The sequence below is a fragment of the Sciurus carolinensis genome, chromosome 9 (genome assembly GCF_902686445.1).
Source record: "Sciurus carolinensis chromosome 9, mSciCar1.2, whole genome shotgun sequence".
Taxonomy (NCBI): Eukaryota; Metazoa; Chordata; class Mammalia; order Rodentia; family Sciuridae; genus Sciurus; species Sciurus carolinensis.
In genome coordinates this window covers 27059253-27073445 of record NC_062221.1, presented here as the reverse complement: position 1 = coordinate 27073445, position 14193 = coordinate 27059253, and the positions used below count along the sequence as shown (strand labels likewise).

The following is a 14193-nucleotide window of genomic DNA, read 5'->3' as shown; positions in this document are numbered from 1 at the left end:
CATTTCACTTAAGGTCTGGGTTCTGTACATGATGCAGTACACATATTCCAATTTAATCTTTCCATTAATTATAACATCTAGACAAACTCCCTACCAGAAAACTCCAAATGTTAGGGAAAAGAAGGTAGAAAGGTTAGGGACACTGAAAGCATAATCCATAAAAGAACAACTTGATAAAGTGGACTTTATAAAGACTAACATCTTTTGCTCCATGAATGGCACTGTTAAAAGGATGAAAAAAAATTAACACTATAGACTGGAAGAAAATATCTGTAAGTCACATATCCCTCAAAAGAATTATATCTAGAATATATAAAGAACTCTCTGAACTGAATTGTAACAAAGCAGTTTGGTCAGAAAATGAGAAAATGACTTGAATAGATATTTCATTAAGGAGGATACATGGATAGCCAGTAAGCATGTGAAAAAGATTTCCATATTTCCATGTGCTTAGAGTAATAAAAATTAATGCTACAATGCTGATATTCTATTTAAAATATAAATGTTAGCACTTTCTATGTGAAGTCAAGTCTAATCAGTAATTAACAACTTGAGTTTATAAGATTTTTGCAGGGTGAGGTACTGTGGATTGAACTCGGAGGCACTCAACCACTGAGCCACATTCCCAGCCCTATTTTGTATTTTATTTAGAGACAAGGTCTCATCAAGTTGCTTAGTGCCTTGCTGTTGGTGAGACTGGCTTTGAACTTGCAATCCCCTGTCTCAGCCTTCTGAGCAACTGGGATTACAGGCAAATGCCACCCCGCCTGGCCTCATGTGATTCTTAAATCATAATAACTATATGAAATAGGAGCTATACTCATTTTATTGATGTACTGTTAATCTCTTTAATTTTTCTTTACCCTTCAAGAAAACAGGTTAAACAGATCTGATTAATAGGAGAGAGAGCTTTGTTGGAGAGTAATATAGTTCATACACTTCTTACATAACTCATTAAAATCAGTAAGATTGATAAGGTATTTATTAATTTCATATTGATGATAATAGTACCACTATTGCAGTCATGTGTTGCTTAATTATGGGGAAACATTCTGAGAAATACTTAGATAATTTTACTGTTGTGCAAATATCACAAGGAGTGCTTATACAAACTAAGATGTCTGATGCCACTAAGTTATATAATGTTATGGTGCCACCATTATATATGTAATCTTTTGCTAACTGAAACACATGAATGTAACTAACATATGCTTATTTTGTGCCCACTCTTCTTATTTTATATACATTATATTGTTTTAATTGTCACTGCAATTATTATTATCGTTTTTCAGGTTATAGGTTAAAAACTGAAATTTAGGATAAGGAATATATCCAAAGTCATATAAGCAGTGAGTGTACATCAAGGACCCAAAACTGGTTCATTAAACTCCAGGGATTTAATAAAGGCACTATTTTATCTTTTGGATTATCCTTTTGATACATCTCACATTTAATTTTAGTAGCTGCTTGTTACTGTCTTAAGGTAGGAAATTATATTAGTTAGGATAAAGATTATCTATAAGTGACTCTTTCCCCTGGATAAAAATAATGGCTCTTTAAATAGTAGACATTCCTTTTCTTTTTCAAGCAAGTATACACAGTTTGAATTTGGTATGGCAAGTCTACAGTTATGAATGATTTAGGCTCATCTGATTTACAATATGGGAGCCAAAAAAATGCATCAGAGAAAAGAGTTTCTTCAACAAATGGAGCTGGGAAAATTGAACATCAACCTGTAAAGGATTGAAAGTAGCTCTCTATCTCTTACCTTATACAAAGTTCAACTAAAAATAGATCAAAGACCTCAATGAAAGACCTGAAACTTAAACTACTAGAGGAAAATGTAAGCAAAACACTTCCAGATACTTGTATAGGCAATCATTTCCTGAATGGGATTCCAGTAGCTCAGTAATTAATAACAAGAATTAACTAATGGGATTATATCAAATTAAAATGCTTCTTTACAGCAAAGGAAACAGTCAACAACAGAGTGCAGAGATAACCTACAGATGGGAGAAAATCTGTGCCAGTCATTCATCTGACAAAGGATTAATATCCAGAATATGTAAAGAACTCAAAACATAACACCAAAAGAATAAGTGATCTAATCAGTAAATGGGCAAATGAGCTGAACAGATAGTTCTCAAAAGAAGTACACACATTCAACAATATATGAAAAATTTTCATTATCATTAGTGGTCAGGAGAATGCAAATCAAAACTATAATGACCACAGTTAGAATGACCATTATCAAAAAAATAAAAATTAGCAAATATTCAGGAAAAAGGAACCCTTATATACTCTTAATAGAAATGTAAACTAATATAGCCACAGTGGAAAACAGTTTGGGGTTTTCAAAAAACTAAACCAGAATTGCCATATGATCATGCTACACGACTCCTAGGTATATATATGAAGGAAGCAAAGTCAGCATACAGTAGAGATACCTGCATACCCATGTTTATCATGTCACTATTCACAATAACCTAGTTATAAAATCAGCTTTGAATACCCATCAATGTATAATGGATAAAGAAAATGTGGAATATATACACAATGGATTATTATTTAGCATAAAGAATAACAAAATTGATATTTGCAGGAAAATGGATGAAACTGAAGATCATTGTATTAAATGAAGTAAACCAGCTCAGAAAAACAAGTATCATATTTCTTTCATATATGGAATCTTTAAGCATAACACCAAAATCCATGACATAAAAGTAGAAAGGAAACTTTTAGGAAAGGAAGAGTAGGGAAGGTAGATATGGTCAAAATACATCATATGCATGTATGGAAATTGTCACAGTGAAACTAATTAACTATGCAATTAATATATACCAGTAATAAAGTACATTTAAAAACGAGGACTTGAGCTCATTTTGTCCTCCTGCTCTATTGTCCTTTTTATTGCATTTCAGCTGGGTGGATCCCAACTGGCTAGATAACCTATCTATAGTCTGGCTAGTATAATGGAAAAAAAAATAGAAATGTGCCTTTTTTTTCTTTTTTTAAAGAATACTTCTTACAAGTTGTGGAAAACATTCCCTGCTTGTTGCATATTGGTTAAAACTGAAATCACAAAATGACCTCTAGATGGAACAGACTGAGAATTGGTCTTTATTCCAGATGACCATGTACTAGCTAATATAATGGTTTCTATTACTATGGAAAAAGAGGGAAATGAATAATGAGAAATCTCCCACAAGCCTACCACAATGATGAGGAATCTTTTTTCCATATAAAGCTCTAATGAACCTTTCTTCTTTGACTAAATCTGTTTGCAAAATAGTGGAATTCACCAGCATATGAGTATTTTATTTATATGGAACAATGAATTTTAGGTAAAACATGGAAAAGTAATAAATGTATTGTATTGTTAATAATCATCAGACTCACCCAAACTTTCCTTTAATTTTTTTTCACAATTTGATATGCATTTGTGAGGATAAATGTGCATAAAAGTTAAAATGGTGCTAATATATCTTCTGTTATAGTGTTATGGTGATATCACAATAAATCATCCAGTCAATCTTAAAGCAGGAGACGGAACCATCTTTATTCACCAGCTGGTGGTCTGTATTCACCAGCTGTTGGAATCGAGGGGCAGGCTGCAAGTCTATACCCTTTGACCCCCTCCAAGAGTTAGAGTACACCTTTAAGTAAAGCATGTCAGTACATTAATCATAAGTGGCTGTTGCTATAACAATCAGAGAATAGTTACTAACATTTAAAAAGATATTAGGGTACACTGCCCAAGAAAAATGGAGCCCAGAGGGAGAACAGTCTTTCATTATATAAGAATCGCCCCTTTGTGTTGCCAAACATGCTATGCTAAGCAACTGTTGATGGGTACAGAGGCAAAGTGTTTCCATGCAAGCATTTTTTATATGACACGGAGTCTCAGGGTAAAATGGAGTCTGTTTGGTCATTGCCCGTATAGCCTGGCCCATAACAATAGTAAGTAATATATTTAAAAAGTGGATAAATTAGAGCTGCTATATGATATAATAGTTTTGAAAATTTAACCTTTGAAAAATCTTTTAGGTGTACATTCAGGCTGATACACTTGTTTTTCCAGATGTGTGTGGGGGTGTCCTTGAAAGTGGGAGACTATTGAATAGAAGGTAGTTACAAACAATAAATTTTTATACTTTTTCACAGAATTTTTTTGTATGTTTATAGTATTGGGGATTAAACCTAGCTACATATTGTCACTAAGCTCTATCCCAAGCCTTTTTATAAATTTTGAGGTAGGATCAGCCAAGTCTGGCTTCAAACTTGTGATCCTTCTGCCTCAGCCTCCTGAGTCATTGGGATTACAGATGAGTGCCATCATCCCAGCTAAAAGAAGTTTGAAATTACTAATATAGTCTAAATATTTTTCTATTTTGTGAATAAAATTTTGTTGCCATTTTTTTCATTTTAACAAACAGCAGTGTTTCTTGTTAATTATTTTTAGCCTACTGTCTATATGACAAATGTCAAATGATTGGTTTCATTCTGTTATGCATCTGGGAGGTCAGACACAGTAGGCAACTAAATCCAAAAATATATATTCATTCTAGTGCTTAATTCCAGTAAAGGGTTATAACACTAAGCAGATTTTCAAATTTTGCTGGACAGAATACAGAAATTACCTGGCAAGTACAGTTTAAATGAGTTACTATAAGAATTGTTCCAAATAAATAGAAGTCATTTTCAAATTTATCTTTCTAATGGAATAGAAGAATCTGTTATATTGCTAAAATTAGGCAGAAAAGTCAATAGTTCTCCCTTTGTTTTCTCTCCTTAATTCCAGACTATGGAAATCTAGGTTTACTAAGAGACAATTAATTACCTGGCTATCAGCAAGAAGTACTTAAACTTAAGAACCAGAATGAATCTAGGCAATAGCTTCTAAAGTCTAATTTGTCTGACTTTGAAAACTAAATGATAAATGGTAGAATATGAGAAATATGTCTCTACATATATTACTATAAAGATGGATTTCTGTGTAAAGAATGCATAAAAGCAGTAAGAAAACCATTGAAGACCCTGATACATAATCAGTAAAGGCAAAAATAAGCCATTCACAAATGCTAGAGTAGGAAAATGGTCAGTCTCAACTGACGTTCAAAAGAGAAGTAAAACAATGAGATAATAAATTTCCTTTTAATTAATGGATAAAATGGAAATTATCCTCTGCTATTAAAGTCTGTTGATGAATACCTTCATTCTTGGCTGCTGGATATCAAGTTTTACTAGTAAAATTGAAAAAACCTTAAAAATTTTCAGATTCTAGTGATTCTAATCTGAGAATTTTAAGATAATAATGGTAAATATAGGATGGAATGAATTAATTTCATAAATATGTCCATTGCAGCATGATTTTCAGTAGCAAAAATAAATTTACTAAATGTTTCAATTATGGTCTATTTAAGACATAGATGAGTATTGTTTACATGTAAAAAGCCATTAAAAATTTAAATGTTATATAATAAAGTGGAGGTGTTTGTACAAATCATATGTAAAGTATGATCTTGTCTATATTCTGAAAACATGTTTGGAAATAGATGAGGAACATGACCAAAATGGTAATGGCAATTACCTTAGGGGCTAAGCTATTAGATAATTTCCTTTTCTTCTATTTTCAAAATTTTTAATTGTAAATATTTATTAGTTTAATTAATATTAGGAAAAATAAAATGGCACTTCCATTTATAAAATAAGCACAATGAACAATAATGTGAAATAATATTACCAATATTGTCTTTAAGTGGTGTCTACAAGAGCTTAGGGGATTATGCTACTTAATTTGCTATGTTTTGCTTTTATCACATTATTATCAAGAATTTATTAAATTCTTTTTTTGGGAGGTACCAGAGATTGAATCCAGGGGTGCTTAGCCACTGAGCCACATCCCTAACCCTTTTTATTTTTTTATTTTGGGACAGGGTCTCACTAAGTTGCTAAGGGACATGCTAAATTGCTAAGGCTGGTTTTGAACTTGCGATCCTGCTGCCTTAATCTCCCAAGCCACTGGGATTACAGGCATGTACCTCTGCACCGGCCATATTTATTAAATTCTAATGTGTTTTGTGGAAAAGAAAAGAGCTTTAGACCTGACCTTGAATCCAAGGCTGCCATCTTCAATATTAGACTGGCTATTAGATTTTAGTTTCTTGTACTGTGAGTGGGTATTATAAGCCTACTTCAATGAGTTGTTAAAAATGAAATAGTATATAATTCAAGTAGTCTATAAATATTAATTTATCATCCTGTTTTTGATATTCATTATATCTCTGTGTATGTGTGTATATATATATAGATATATAAAATTGGCATCTATTTCCTAATGTAATTAATATTTAGAGTGATAGTAATTCCATCACTTCAGAAGCTTCTCTGTATATAGAAATAAATAGACATAATGAAATTGATTTCATTTGTATAATGGGTGTTTGGATAAGAAAATACGTGTGTGCATGTGTGTGTGTGTGTGTGTGTGTGTGTACACTGATACATGTAAAATACATACATACATACACATTTGAATCAGGATAGAAAAAAACCCTGTCCCTCTAAAGTGGTTAAAAACATAATCTCCCTATCTAGTAATTTTATTTTGACATGAGAAAAATTACCTGAGAACCGTCAGTTGGGAAAATGGTGACATTATTTTGTATTCCTGTCAAAACTAGATTGTGTAATTTAAAATAGGTATTTATGCTCCAAATACATTTTGAAGCTGCAGGCTCATTAGAAATCACAGTCGTAAGTTATCTTTTGCCAAAATAAAATTGAGGCCAGTCATTAACATAGCTAGAAAAGGAATTCATTACCCAGAATTATTCTTATTCTTCATTTTAAGCATGATCACACCTATTCTGAGCTCCTAAACTACTTCCATTTACCACCTCCATGCAAGATATACTAAGAAACTGAAGCATTTGTGTATGATTACACAAATGGTGCAACTCTACTTCATGTACAACCAGAGAAACAATAGTTGTACCCTGTTTGTGTACAGTGAATCCAAATAAATAAATTAATAAAAAAGGCAAAATACCTGTTCACTAAAGGCTATAAAAAAGAAATTTAAAAACACCTAAATAATTGGAGATATATCATGTTAACAGAATGGAAAACTCAAATATTGTTAAGATGTCACTTCTCTCCAAACCTGATATATTGTGTCAACTTCATACTAATCAGAATTTTAGCAGACTTTTTTTGAGTAGGAATTAGTAAATGAATTCTAAAATATATTTAAGTGACTAAAATATTCAGTACATACTTTCAGAAAAACAAAGTTGAATATCTTTGTATGTGATATCAAGATTTACTATAAAGTATATATGTACCTACCAGGACAGTGCAGTATTTATAAAAGGATAGGGATATACATTAGTGGAACAGAATAGAAACAATTCAGATAAAGTTAATTAGTTTTTCAAGAAGGTGACAAGGCACTTTTGGGGAAAAGGGAAGTCTATTAAATAAATGAGAATAAGTGGATATTATACATGAAGGAAAAAAATGAACACACTACCTGTACTAGAACTGAATGTTCAAGCTAAAGCTATAAAATTTAATGATAAAAACCTGACAAAAATCCAAACATTCTAGGGACAGGCTAATTTTCTAAAGATGTTAGAAACACAAACCATAAAAGAAAAAGGTGATGTAGTAGAGCTTAATCGAAATGAAAAACTCTCTGTCTTTGGAACGTAGTGTAATGAAAAGAAAAACTAAGCCTGGAGTAGGAGACAATACTTAAGTTACTTATATCTGACAAAGGAGTCACATCAAGAAGAAGAACTTTTAAAACTCAATAATAAGACAACAAAGAAGGGCAATGGATTTGAATAAACAGTCACAGACATAGAAATGAATGGTTATTGAAAATATAGTCAGCATTAGTAATCATAAGGGAAATGCAAATTAAAACTACAAGGAGAATGGCTAAAATTAAAGACAGTATCAAGTATAGACAAAGAGGTAGAGCAGGTAGAACTTTGCTTTATTGCTAATGAGAATGTAAAATAGTGCAACCATTTTAGAACACAGGCATTCTTACACAGTTAAATGTGCAGCTACCCAAAGTATTTACCCCAAGGATATGAAAACACTTATTTTTACAGAATCCTGTATACAAATGTTTGTAGCTTTCTGCATAAAAACCCAAGTTGGAAATAACTCAGATGTTCACGAATAGAAGAATAACCAAGTTTTGGTATATTCCTATGAACAAACAATAAACAGTAATGAGAAGAGATGAACTGCTGATAAACAACATTGATGAATCTTAAAAATGTTCCAAGTAAAAGAAATCAGACACAAAGAGTACATACTTTATGATTCGTTAATACATTCTTGAAAAATGATATTTATAAAAAGAAAATCAGTGCTTTTCTGGAATCAGAAGTAGAGCTGGGAACTGACTACAAATAAACAGGCAAAAACTTTTGAAGAGTAAGGAAAATATATGTCTTTGTGGTGACAGTTTTACAGCATATGTATTTGGTAAAACTCAATTATACTCAGAATATGAAAGATTTACTATGTGTAAATCACACCTCAAAAAAGGTTATATTTCTTTAAAGACAAAGTACCATCAAAATACTCTATTTTTGAGAAATACAGTTTTCAAGCAAATAGGATGGAAGTTTGAGTTGATCAGGTCTCTAAATTAACATCTCAACTTATTCAGTTAATGCCATCAATTAGGATAAAACTGAATACAATTTGGGTGAGGGGACGCTTTTCCTTAGAATATTTGTATATCATATTTAAAACATTAAATATTCATGTTATTGTTACAAATTTTGAGTTTAAGTGTATTTATTTTATTATACCTTTGGGGGATCATGAATTGTTCTGTTGCTCATTTGTGTACCTTTATCTGGGTGAAAGGCAATGTCTTTCCTTCTGAGTGAGCACCCATTTTCCTTGTTTTAATTTGTAATTAGCATATATAGAAGTAAATGTATATCTCATGTACAGTTAAATAATAATGATAACAAAAACAGTTCTTATGTACACCTTAAAGAATAGAGCTGATTTAAAATTTTTTCAAGCCCCTTTTGTACCACCTGTGAGTGCATTCCCTTCTTGCCCCACACAGACTTAATGACTATTATGAATTTTGTGTTAATTTACCTCTGTGTCTTTTACATATATTTTGTGTATTAAAGTATGTTTCTTCATATACAGTATAACAGTAGTGTAATCCTAAATTATATACATTTGTATGTTTTTAGAGATGAAATTTTTCTCTACGCAATTATATTATTCTGTCTGTAGCTTTATAACTTTTATTTTTTCCCTCAATAATGTTTTTAGACTTATTCATGTTGCCATATCAAGTGGTTGCTCACTTGTGTGATATGTAGTTTTCCACTGTAATGATTATCCTGTATTTGTCCACTCTGTTGTTGCTCTGCATTAATTCCAGTTTATCCATTTCATAGTTGGTTAACATTAATTCCAGTTTTTGCCCATATTCCAGAGTAAGACTGGTCTATAACTCCAATTTCCCAGGTGGCCTTTATCAGATTTTGTTATCAAGGCTATACTGACTGCATTAAACAACTCAGGGAAACCAAGAAAATTTTATCTGATAAGACTGTCCTTCATAAAAGAATAATTAAAGACCTTCCAACTTGAGCAGAAACTGAGGAAATTCATGACAGCAACATTGGCCTTACAAAAGATGCTTAAGGAAGTTCTACATCCAGAAGCAAAATAAAGAAAAGAAAAGAAAAAGAAAACTATCATCACAAAAGCATGTAAAAGTTCAAATTCTTTTTGGAAGAACAAATACATAGAAGGGAAATAGAGGAGAATCAAACATCAATACAGTGCATCATTAAACCACAAAGATGAACAAGAGAGAGAAAAGAATAAAAAATATTCAAAAAAATCAGAAGAAAATTTTTAAAATGACAGAGGCCATTTCCCTATAAGTAATGACTTTGAATGTATAGGGAATAAATTCTCTATTTAAAAGATACAGACTAACTGGGGCTCAGTAGTAGGGTGCCTGTCTAGCATGTGGGAGGCATTGGGTTTGATTCTCAGCATCACATATAAATAAATGAATAAAAATAAAGGTCTATCAACATCTAAAAATTTTAAAAAAATTTTTTTAAAAGATACAGACTAACTGAATTAAAAACCAAACTCAACAATATGCTGCCTATAAGAAACCCACATTATGCGTAAACATGTAGAGAAACTGAAAGTGAAAGGTGGGAAATTAATATTCCAAGCAAATTGAAATCTAAAGCAAGAGTATCTATATATCTGACAAAATATATTTTGAGACAAAAACTGTAAGAAAAAACAAAGGCATTCACATTATAATGATCAGGGGATCAATTCAACAAAATATGCTATAGTAAATCTATATGCACCTAATTTTGAGCACCCTATTTAATAAAACAAACCCTATTAGAATTAAAGGAATTGATAGACTCCAATATCATAATACTGGATGACTTCAGTATCCCACTTTCATCAGTAGAGAGATCATCCAGCAAAATATTCAACAAAGAAATATCAGTTAAAATATGCTGTAGATCAAATGAAATTCAACATTTACAGAGTATTCCATTAAACAGCTACAGAATACAGGTTTTTTAAATCAGTGCATTGAACTTTCTCTAGAAAGAACCAAATATTAGGCCACAAAACAAGTTTTAACAAGTTCAAAAAATTGAAATCATATTCTATATCTTTTCTGATCACAATGGAATAAATCTGGAAGTCAGCAACAACAGAAAATTATATAAATACATGGAGAATGAATAGCACACCTTTGAACAGTGAATTATTGATGAAATCAAAATGTAAATAAAAACATTTCTTGAAACAAATGAAAGAAACACAACATACCAAAACTTACAGCATGCCACAAAAGCAGTACTTAAGAGGGAATTTTTTTAGGAATAAATTTCCATATATTAAAAAGTCAAAGATTTCAAATGAGTAACATAATGGTACATGTCAATGCCTAGAAAAGCAAGAACAACCAAACCCAAAATTAGTAGAAGAAAGGAAATAATGAAGATCAGAACAGAAATAAAGGCTTAAAAAATGCAGAAGACCAGTAAAACAAAGAGTTGACAAATCTTTAGCTAGACTAAACAGAAAAAGAAAGAAGACACCAAATAAGTAAAATTAGGAGTGAAAAAGGAGACATTACAGCCAATACCACAGAAATGTAAAAGATCCTTAGAGGTTTTTATGAAAAATTATACCCTAACAAATGGGAAAGCTCAAAAGCAATTGATAAATTTCTAGGCACGAATAGCCTACACAAATTAAACCATGAGGACCTGGTTCCTAAATACACCAATAGCAAGTAGTGACATTGAATAGATAATAAAAAGTACCCCAAAAAAGTTAAGTTGACGACTGGATACTTTCTTTGCTGAATTCACTCAAACTTTTACAGAGAAACTAACATCATTTCTTCTCAACTTTTTCAAAAAATTGAAAGGGACAGAATAAAAGCATTCTATGAGGCCAACATCCCTGATGAACACATACATAAAAACTGTCAACAAATATTAGCAAATTGAATCCAACAATACATATTATTCATCATGACCAAGTTGGATTTGCCAAGGGATGCAAGAATGGTTCAGTGTATACAAGTCAATAAACATCACACATTAACAGAATGAAAGAAAAAAATCACATAATCAAGACTGGGGCACATCACTGGTAATGTGCCTGCCTGGCAAGCGTGAGGCCCTGGGTTTGATCCTCAGCACAACATAAAAAATAAATAAAGGCATTGTATCCATCTACAACTAAAAAATTTATTTTTAAAAACATCACATGATCATCTCAGATGTAGGAGAAGCCTTTGACAAAACTCATTATCCCTTCATGATAAAACCCAGAACAAACTGGGTATAACGATTATACCCCAACATAAGTGAGACTCTATAATACTGAAAACATTCCCCCTAAGATCTGGAACAAGACCTGAATGTGCAGTCTCACTGCTTTTATTCAATATAGTAATGGAATTTTTTTCCATTGTGATTTTTAATTGGTAGTTTTGAGTTATATATACCATTAGGATTCATTTTGACATAAAAGCATGGAATATAATTTGCTCTAATTCAGTCCCTAATACCTCCCTTTTCCCTGTCCTCCTCCTTTCCCCCTCTTTCCCCCATCCCCATCTCCCTACTCTACTAATCTTTCTTCTATTTACTTTTAGGATTTTTAAAAAATAGTTAATGTCTTGTGGATATACAAGATGGTATATATCTTATATATGTATATGTATCTATATAAATCATGTATATGTGTTTGTGTGTGTGTGTGTGTGTGTGTGTGTGTGTTTACACAGAGATAGACACACATAGGAAAATTAGGTCATATTCATTATGCTATTCTTCCCTTATCCCATCCCTCCTTCCTCTCCTATAATCCTCTTCATCTACTTCACTGATCTTTCTTCTATTTATATAGAATTCTCCCTGATGTTTTAGTCTCCCCCACCCTACTTTATTTTGAATTAGCTTCTGCATATTAAAGAAAACATTTGACCTTTAACTTTCCAGGTCTGACTTATTTCACTTAGCATGATAGTCTCTAGTTCCATCCATTTACTGATGAATGCCATAATTTCATTCTTTTTATGACTGTATAGTACTCCTTTATGTATACACATCATATTACCTTGATCCTTTCATTTGTCAAAGGGTACCTTGGTTGGTTCCATAACTTGGCTATTATGAATTGTGCTGCTATAAACACTAATGTGTTTGTATATGTATAGTAGGCTGATTTTAGATCTTTTGTATATACATGGAGAAGGGGGATAGTTGGGTCATATGGTGATTCCCATTCCTAGTTTTTTTGAGGAATCTTTCCTATGACTTTCCAGAGTGATTACATTAATTTGCAGTCCCGCCAACAAAAATGTACAGGTGTACCCTTTCCCCTGCATTCTCACCAACACTTATTATTTTTGTATTCTTGATAATTGCCATTCTGACTGGAGCGAAATGAGATCTCAGTGTAGTTTTGATTTGCATTCCCTGATTGCTAGAGATAGTGAACATTTTTTTCATGTATTTCTTGGCCATTTGTATTTCTGCTTTGGAAAATACCAGTTTAGTTCATTTGTCCATTTAGTGATTTGGGTTATTTGTTTTTTGGTGTTAAGTTTTTTGAGTTCTTTAAATATTCTGGATAAAATGCCCTGAGGAATAGGTAGGAAAGAACTCCCATTTTGTGGACTGTCTTTTCATGCTCTTAATTGTTTACTTTGCTGTGCAGAAGCTTTTTATTTTTAATTTTTTAAATTTTAATTTATTTTTTATGAGAGAGGGTGTGACAGGTTTGGTCATACCAACTCTGGCCTCTTTTTTAAGGAATTTATTTATTTTGATTGATTGTATACAAATGGGATACAACTGTTGATTCTCTGCTTGTACATGAAGTAGAGTTGCACCATTTGTGTAATCCTGCATGTACATAGGGTAATGATGTTTGTTTCATTCTGTTATTTTCCTTCCCCACACCCCTCCCACCCTCTTTTTTCTCTGTACAATCCATCCTTCCTCCATTCTTGCCTCCCTCACATCCCCCCGTTATGTATCATCATCCACTTATCAGAGAGATCATTTTGCCTTTAGTTTTTTGGGATTGGCTTATCTTACTTAGCATGATATTCTCCAACTGCATCCATTTACCTGCAAATGCCATAAGTAATATATCACAGTTTCTTTATTCATTCATCAATTAAAGGACATCTAGGTAGTTTCCACAATCTAGATATTGTGAATTCAGCAACTATGAACATTGATGTGGCTGCATCACAATAGTATGCTGATTTTAAGTCCTTTGGGTAGAGGCCAAGGAGTGGGATAGTTGGGTCAAATTGTGGTTCCATTCGAAGTTTTCTAAGGAATCTCCACAGTGCTTTCCAGAGTGGCTTCACTAATTTGCAACCCCACTAGTAATATATGAGTGTACCTTTTTTCCCACATCCTCACCAACACCTATTTTGCTTGTATTCTTGATAATCGCCATTCATCCAGTGGTGAGGGAGGTATGTTAAAGTATTTTTGTGTTGTGATCTATTTGGTTCCTGGAATTGAGAAGGATTTTTTTGGGGCATAAGTGTTTATGATTGTTATGTCTTGCTGATTTATGCTTCCCTTAAGCAATATAAAATGT

At 32.2% G+C, this 14193-nt stretch overlaps 1 protein-coding gene across 1 annotated transcript in view; it reads left to right on the top strand.

Annotated features, from left to right (window-relative positions):
• Window positions 1-14193, top strand: part of Dock3 (dedicator of cytokinesis 3) — a 712604-nt gene that overhangs the window by 280373 nt on the left and 418038 nt on the right.